Source organism: Balaenoptera physalus (genome assembly GCF_965194825.1).
Source record: "Balaenoptera physalus genome assembly, contig: SUPER_7_unloc_2, whole genome shotgun sequence".
Taxonomy (NCBI): domain Eukaryota; kingdom Metazoa; phylum Chordata; class Mammalia; order Artiodactyla; family Balaenopteridae; genus Balaenoptera; species Balaenoptera physalus.
The window spans coordinates 143,491-151,535 of record NW_028126533.1 but is presented as its reverse complement, the minus strand read 5'-3'; the positions used below and the strand labels follow the sequence as shown (position 1 = coordinate 151,535).

The 8,045-nt window shown below is 48.4% G+C and overlaps 1 pseudogene across 1 annotated transcript; it reads left to right on the top strand.

Annotated features, from left to right (window-relative positions):
* Positions 1-1,952: 1,952 nt before the first annotated feature.
* LOC309665275 (putative serine protease 47 pseudogene) lies at positions 1,953-5,074 on the top strand (annotated as a pseudogene). The gene is made up of 3 exons: positions 1,953-2,157; positions 3,159-3,342; positions 4,783-5,074. The product of its transcript is annotated as a putative serine protease 47 pseudogene (transcript).
* Positions 5,075-8,045: the final 2,971 nt, after the last annotated feature.

Below are 8,045 nucleotides of genomic sequence, written 5' to 3'. Positions count from 1 at the left end.
AACGAAGACACAAAGCAACCAAAAATGGATAAATAAATAAATAAATAAATTTTTAAGTAAAAAAAAGAAAGCAATTCTCCTCAAATTGATCTATAAATTCAATGCAGTGCCTATGAATATTCTAGCAGGCTCTTTTTGTGTAGAATTTGACAGCTGATCCTAAAATTCATATGGAAATGCAAAAGATGCAGAATAGCCTAAACAGTTTGGCAAAAGAATAAAGCTGGAGAACTTTCACCACCTGACGTCAAATTCTACTACAATACGTATTAATCTAGACAGTGGGTTTCAGGCACAAGGAAAGGAATACAGTTCAATGGCACAGAATTAAGAGTCCAGAAATAAAACAATTTTTATTATGAATTGATTTTCAACAGAGGTCCCAAGACAATTCAATACAAGAAAGACTAACCTTTCTTTTTTTAACCAAGGAAAGGTGCAGGGATAAATGGATATCCACAGGAAAAACCCAAAGCAAAGAAACAGAAACTTACATCACACTAGACAAAAATGAACTAAAACTTGATCACAGATCCACATGTAAGAAACAACGTCTAAGATTTCTCAAAGAAAACATAGAAGAAACTCTTCATGATCTATTAGATATAACATCAAAAACATGATCCATACAAGAAAAGATTAGTAAATTAGACTTCATCAAAATTAAAAACTTTTGCTCTTTGAGCACCACTGTTGAAAGAATGAATAAACAAGCTACAGACTTGGAGAAAATCTTGCAAATCACATATCTGATAAAGAAGGGGATCTTGCCGTTTGCAACAACATGGATGGACCATGAGGGTATTATGTTAAGTGAAGTAAGTCAGACAAAGGCAAGTACTGTATGATTACACTTATATATGCAATCTAACAAATAAAACAAATGAAGAAACCTAACAAAACAGAGACAGAGTTATAGATACAGAGAACAAACAGGTGCTTGCCAGACGGGAGAGTGTTGGGGGAAAGAAAGCAATAGGTGAGGGAGATGAAGAGGTACAAAATTTCAGTTGCAAAATAAAGGAGTATGAAATGTACACTGTGGGGAATATAGTCAATAATTATGTGATATATTTGTGTGGTGACATATCATAACTATACTTATCATTTTGAAATGTACAGAAATAACCAATCACTATGTTGTGTAACAGGAACTAACATAGCATTTCATTGTACATCAATTATACTTCACAAACAAACAAATTCATAGGAAAGGAGATCGGATTTGTGGTTACCAGAGGCCGGAGATTGGGGGAGGGAGAACTGGTTAGCTGCAGTCAAAGGTACAAACTCCCAGTTATGCGATAAATAAGTACTAGGGATGTAATGGACAACATGATAAATATAATGAACACTGCCGTATGTTATACATGACAGTTGATAGAGTAAATCCTAAGAGTTCTCATCACAAGGAAAAATTTTTTTTTCCATTTCTTTAATTTTGTATCTATGTGGGATGATGGATGTTCACTAAATTTATTCTGATGATCATTTCATGATGCATGGAAGTCAAATCATTATGCTATACACCTTAAGCTTAAAAAAATTTAAAAAAAGAAAGAATGGACCTCAGTTAATATTAATGTCTCAATATTGGCTCACTAGTTGTGATAAGTGTGCCATAGTAATATAAGATCTTAATATTAGGGGAAAGTGGGTGAGGGGGATCTTGGAACTCCTTGTACTGTCTTTGCAACTTTTTCATAAATCTAAAACAAAAAGTTTATTTAAATATAAATAAATAAATAAATTTTAAAAAATGTACAGAAAATCATTGAATTGTCCCTTGTATAATAATAAGTGAACTTCATGGTATATAAATTATATCTTAGTAGAGTTGTTTAAAAGGTTCTGAAGAAGGTCAGGGTGGGCTGAGGGCTGGGCTGAGGCGGGGTCAGGGCAAGGTCAGGCAGGGCCAGGCTGGGGTCAGGCGGGAGTCAGCAACCCTGGCAATGGGCACGGAGGCGTGGATCGCCCAAGGCCGAGGCCAGCCTGTGGCCCTTCTCTGGCTGCTGCTGCTGCCCGTGGCCACCCTGGAGCTGCGAGGGTCCCCGGCCACGGCCACGGCCGCCCCCGGCTGGGCTCCAGGCGCGGGCGGAGCGGTGGAGGGCAGCGCTCCGACTCCGGAAGCGCAGCGGTTGGCCCCGGGAGCCACAGGTGCGTTGGGGCCTCTGTTGAGGGCTGAAACGGCCTAAACTGCAGGGCCTGAGGGGGCCGGCTGTGACCAGGGCCTGGGTGCCCTGAGTCACTGAATTTCATCTTTTCTCTGCCCTGGCCAACAACCGGGCAGCCCAGAGACCCCCTCAACACAGGTGGGTCACCGACTCCCCACTGTGGAGCCTCTGGGTGGGAAGTGCCTCTGTGGGACTCTGGGACCTCTGTGGGACTGTGGAAGTGGGGACATAGCAGGGTCTGACCCTGAGGCTGGGTGGCTGGGTGGAGGAAAGCACCAGGACTGATGAACGAGTGGCCCTGAGTCCAGGGCCGCGGGTCTCATTCCCCTCCGTGAGGCCCTGGGAGCGCAGGCCCTAGACCAAGATGCCCGCTCTCAGGGGGCCTGGGCACACCCCCTGCCCTCCCAGGTGTGAGTCCTAGAGCCAGGGCTGTCTTCATTAGCCCACTCCCTCTTCTTTTAGAAATGTAGAATCCTGAGTCAGAGAGGGGGAATGACTTTCCCCAGCTCACACAGCACCACAGACTGCAAATCTCCCTCCCTAAGACACCGGGGTGACATGGAGGAGGCACAGGCCCTTAGAAGCCATGATCTTGAGCAAGTAATGTTGGCAACTTCTGAGACCTTTAGCTCTTTGATCTACAAGAGTAGGCATTGAGGTGTGCTAGTTGAGGGAAATAAGGTCTGTGACGCGCCCAGCCCTTGGCAGCCTCACTCGGGGATGTCCTTCTCCCTGCAGATGCTGCTGTGAGCTGCTGTGGCTACCCTGGGTCCCCCCTTGCCCCATCCCACCAGACCTCTGGGTCCTCATCCCCACAGGGCTTGCTCTGTCCAATTCTCAGGGGCAGCCAGTGAAAGTAGAGTCCAGGTAGCGCTGTCATTTTGGCTAGGCCACTGGACGCTTGGCCTTGGTTTTCCCATCTATGAAGTGGACAGGGCCTTCCTGGTAGTGGCATTTGGGGTACTACTAGTGCCTCTTTCGTAGGTGGCAGGGGAGTCTCCACAGTGTGCGGGAAACCCAAGGTGATGGGGAAGATCTACGGTGGCCAGGACGTGGTGGCTGGCCAGTGGCCATGGCAGGCCAGCTTGCAGTACCAGGGCTCACACGTCTGTGGAGCTGTCCTCATTAACTCTCGCTGGGTCGTTTCCACTGCCCACTGCTTTCTGAAGTAAGTCCTCCTTCCAGGGTGCCAGCACAGGCACTGGCAGGGGAGGGGGATATGGGGGAAGAGGAGAAGAGGGGTGATGGGCATCCCACGTCAGCTCCTCTGGGCTTTTCTCTGGGGCAGTCTGTGGCCTTCAGATGCATGTCATTCCTGCCTTTGGCCTGTGTACCCTCCACCTGGACTGGCCTCCCTGCTCACCTGCTCAGATCCGCCTCATGCTCTGCCATCAGCCCCTGTGCCTGTGCTTCAACACAGATGTGCCTCAGGAGAGTGGCAGTGTCCGTCCTGGCTGCCATGCAGTGTGGACCAATCTCAGATCACAGCTTCTTCTTAACGTCCCCACATTTCCAGGTGTCAGATTCCAGGCAGGGACCTGGGACCGCATGTCTGACCAGCAGCTGGGCAATTCTTCTTATTACTCCTGCACAACTGTGTGCCCAGGAGTAGTCATGGCCGCTGGTGTGCGTTGTGGGGAGCCATGGTGCCAGGCTGCATAGGTGGGAATTGGGGCTCCCTGGGAGAGTGACATGGCTGCTCAGGAGTCTAATTCCCCTGGCTGTCCTCGGCCTGGCTCAGTGCCTGGGTCTGAACACATGAGGAGGGGTCCCCAGGGAGTTGGGGCATCACAGCCCAGGTCTGGGAGCTGGAACTTTCGGAGCTTAGAGTCCTATTGGCGCCTACTCCATACGACGATCCACGCAAGCCCCTTTGTGACATCAGGGGTGGCAAGTCCCCACCTCACCCTGTCTCCATCCTGTCACACGAGAAGGCCCAACATGGGTGAGAAGGGCAGATGCCTGGGCTGGGGGTTCCGGAGAAGGGCTATGCAGAGCGAGGGGCTTGCTGGAGGGGAAGGGTTTGGGCAAGGGGAGCATGAGTGGGTCTCCAGGTGGACGAGCCGTGCAAACAGTCAGGGAGGTGGGAAGTTTCAGCACCTGTGTTCAGGGAACAAGGCAAGGTTCTGTTTCCTGCACTCATTTGCTCATTTATTTAACAAGTCTTTTGTGAGTCCTTATAACTGAGTGGAGAAGCAGCCCTTGGGCAGGAAGGTGTTTAAAGAAAGGAGAGGTCAGGAAGAGTGTGGGGCCAGAAGGTGGACTGTAGGGAGTCTTGGGAAGGGTAAAGTTAGAGCTGGGATTGAGCCAGAACTCCTCCTGTGTACAATCAAAGACCTTCATTTGATACGCCACCAAGGATCTTTCCAGCACAAGGATTCAGTGCTCCTCTGATTCTAGTGTGTGATGGAGAAGCCGTGTGTCTGAGGTTGTAAGTAGAATAGCAATTAGCCCCAAGAAAGAAGGACTCCTGAACGCTAGAAATGGGGAGATAAAAGCTGTCTAGCATCATGTGGGGTAGAGGCCTGTGGGCAGTTAGATGAGGATGCAGGGAAAGAGCTAGCCCACACGCAGAGATGATGGTGACAATGTGCCCTTCTTCCTCCAGAAAATCTCACGCCCCGGAGAACTACCGGGTTCTGTCAGGAAGCACCCAGCTGCACCAGCACACCCAGCACACCCGAGAGATGTCACTGAGCCGGATTATCATGCACCCAGACTTTGAGAAGTTACATCCCTTCGGGAGTGACATAGCCATGTTGCAGCTGCTCTTTCCTGTGAATTTCACCTCCTACATCATCCCCGCCTGCCTCCCAGTCCCTGGCATGCAGCTACCCAGTAACTCATCCTGCTGGATAACTGGCTGGGGGATGCTCAACGAGGAAAGTGAGAGGGTGTAGGAGAGTCGGGTTGGGGGCAGATGAGGGTGGGGAGGAGGAAGGGGAGAAGGACAAAGGAGGGAAGAAGGGAGGTGTGGCTCCTCCTGAGGGGTCCCCAAGCAAAGAGGCACTGGACCTTGGCCCACTAAGCGTCATTTCTAGAGGAGTGGACCATTCTAGTTCTAGTTCTGAAAGTGTGTGACTGTAAAGCTTCAGTGTTCCCTAAGTGCAAAGGTTTACACTGAAAGTCTGGGAATCTTTGACTTTTGGAATCAAGATTCTGGGTTCTTGAAGTCTTTCTGGTTCTGGATTCCAAGGTTTTAATCAACCATGGATCTGAGATGACTTGATTCAACTCAAAGGTCATGCTTGGGGCCTGGTCCATTGCAGGCCACTGACAAACAAACACCCTGATTTCCCATTGCCATAAGAGGAGCTTGGGAAAAGTGGAAGGAAAACACACGTACGACTTCTGACCTCTGAGCCTGCCTGATGAAGTTAGAATGATTATGACTTAAGAGTGTTTCACTCTCTGAACCTCACTTTGCTCTTCTCCCAACGCAGCTCAGCTATCTACTTTGAAAGCTTGTTAGGTGCACTGCATAACGCAGGAAAAAAATTATGTTTTTTAAGATTGGAAGAGGAGAAATGTAGGCAAAGACTTATGAGCCAGAGTCTTTATTAAAGAAAGGAGTATTTATGGTTGGGGGAAATGCTTATGGTGCAAAATTAAGGGGAAAAAGAATATATATTTTAATTATTTGTAGGGTCATAATTTGGTACCGTGTTTCTCAACAGAGGTGCTACAGGCATTTTGAACAGACCCTGTCTTCATTGGGTGGGAAGTGCCAGCATCCCTGGCCCTTGCCTACTAGTATGTCATGAACACTCCCTAATCATAGGACAAACAACCAGGTTCCCAGCATTCTCACACCACATACACAACACATACACACCACACATACACCACATTTCACACACACACACACACACACACACACACACACACACACACACACACAGACTGTTCCTCCTTGAGGACAGAAACCCTGTCTTTCTTGTTTTAATATCCCAGCCTGTGGCCCGGGCAGGGCCAGGCACCTTGTAGGTACCCCACTGCTGCCACCCTGGTCCTATAGACCATAATTGCTTGCCTGTACCTCCAGACTGGTCTCTGAGATCCCACCCTGTGTGCTATACTTTAGTCTCCACATAGCTGTCTGAGTGTTTTCTTTAAAGCAGGAGTCATGCCAGTTCCCTGCTCATTACCCTCAGTGCCTTCTCATTTATACCTAGAAAAAAGTCGTAACTCCCTGCCTTGGCTCTCAGGCCCTGTGTAATGTTGGCCCCAGTTCCTCTCTGCTCATCTCCTACTACATCCCTCACCCACACCATCCCAGCCAGCAGGCCTCCTTCCTGCTTGAAAACGCCAAGGCCATCGCCACCTCAGGGCCTTCACCTTGGCTGCCTCCCTGGCCTCACTTGCTCTCCCTGCTAACCTTGGCATGACTCACTTCTTTACATGTACAACTCAGCTGCTCCTCTGAGGAGTTTTACTTGATCATATGAGCTAAAACAGGCAACCTCTAATAGCATATGTCCCTGTTTTATTTCCTTTACACCACTTATTAGATCTAAAACAATTCTACTTATTTACTTCATTTACTCTGTTGATACAAAAAGCTCAGCTTCTCTGTGCACCAGTGCTAAATAGAATCTTGGAGATAGAGTTTTGGGTGAAGTAGAAAAGGATAGCTTTATTACTTTGCCAGGCAAACGGGGACACAGTGGGCTCCTGCCTCGAAAAACTGTGTCTCTACTTGGAGAGGATAGTGAGAAGTTTCACAGTAATGGTTCAAAGAGGGCGTGATCAGCTCTTGGACGTCCTGCTGATGAGGTGGGGGTGAGGTAGGTAAGAGTCAGCATCATCAACCTTCAGGTTCCAACTGGTCTGGGCTCTACATGCTTGTGGGCAGCATACCATTGTTAATCATTAACTTCTCCCACCTGGAGGGGGTTTCAGTATCTGCAAAACAGCTCTAAGAAATTGTTTTGTATATCCATTGTTGGGGAGCCAGGACCTTGCCCCAAGGCTGCACTGTGTTTCTCTTGACTGTTTCTCACTGGTCTCGCATCCCCTCCCTTCCCTGATTAACAACTGCTTGAATCTGCCCGTTGGAACTCAGAGAAGGTCATGGAGGCTGAATGAAGTCTATTTCCTGTAATCAAAGAAATGGGGGACACAGAAAGCCTTTGTGCCCAGGAGCCCCTCAGGGCCCTGCTCGGTATCCCTGTCTCCCCCAACTAAGAATGTTCCTGTGTATCATTAGTGTCTAAAAGATACTGAACACAAGGACAGAGGAAAAAATGAGTGATTGGATGAGAGGGTGGATGGGTGAAGGGTAGGTGGGAGGATGAGTGGGTGGAAGGAAAGATGGGTGGGTGGGTGAAAGGATGGTAGGCAGAGATAGTTGGAGTGAGTGGAGATGGATCAAAAGATGGGTAAATGGGCAAATGGATGGAAGCGTGAGGGGATGAATGGGACATGAGGAAAGAGGAAAGATAGGTAGATGGATAGAGGAATTGGTGGATGGATGGAAAGGTTAATGATAGACAAATGGAGAGCGGATGGGATGGTCTGTGAAAGGGTAGGTAGGTTGGTGAATGGTTGCTAAGCACCACTGAGTGGCATGTGTTGGTGGGATTTGCCTTTTTCCTTTGTAGACTAGGAGAGGTGTGGTCTATTGCTATGAGGGAGGTGGAGGGAATAGGATGAGTTTGGAAAAGTTTGAGAAAAGGGGGAGGGCTTACTAGGCATAGGTAGAAGACTGAAACAGTGCTGAAGGCTCAACTGTGCTGAGAAAAGTCCATGTTGAAGTGGTGAACAGTAAGGCAGAGTAGCCTGTAGCTAAGCCACAGCACCCTTCGCTGATTTCCTCCTTATCCTCGCAGCACCTCTGCCCGAACCCTTCCATCTCCAGGAGGGTAAGGC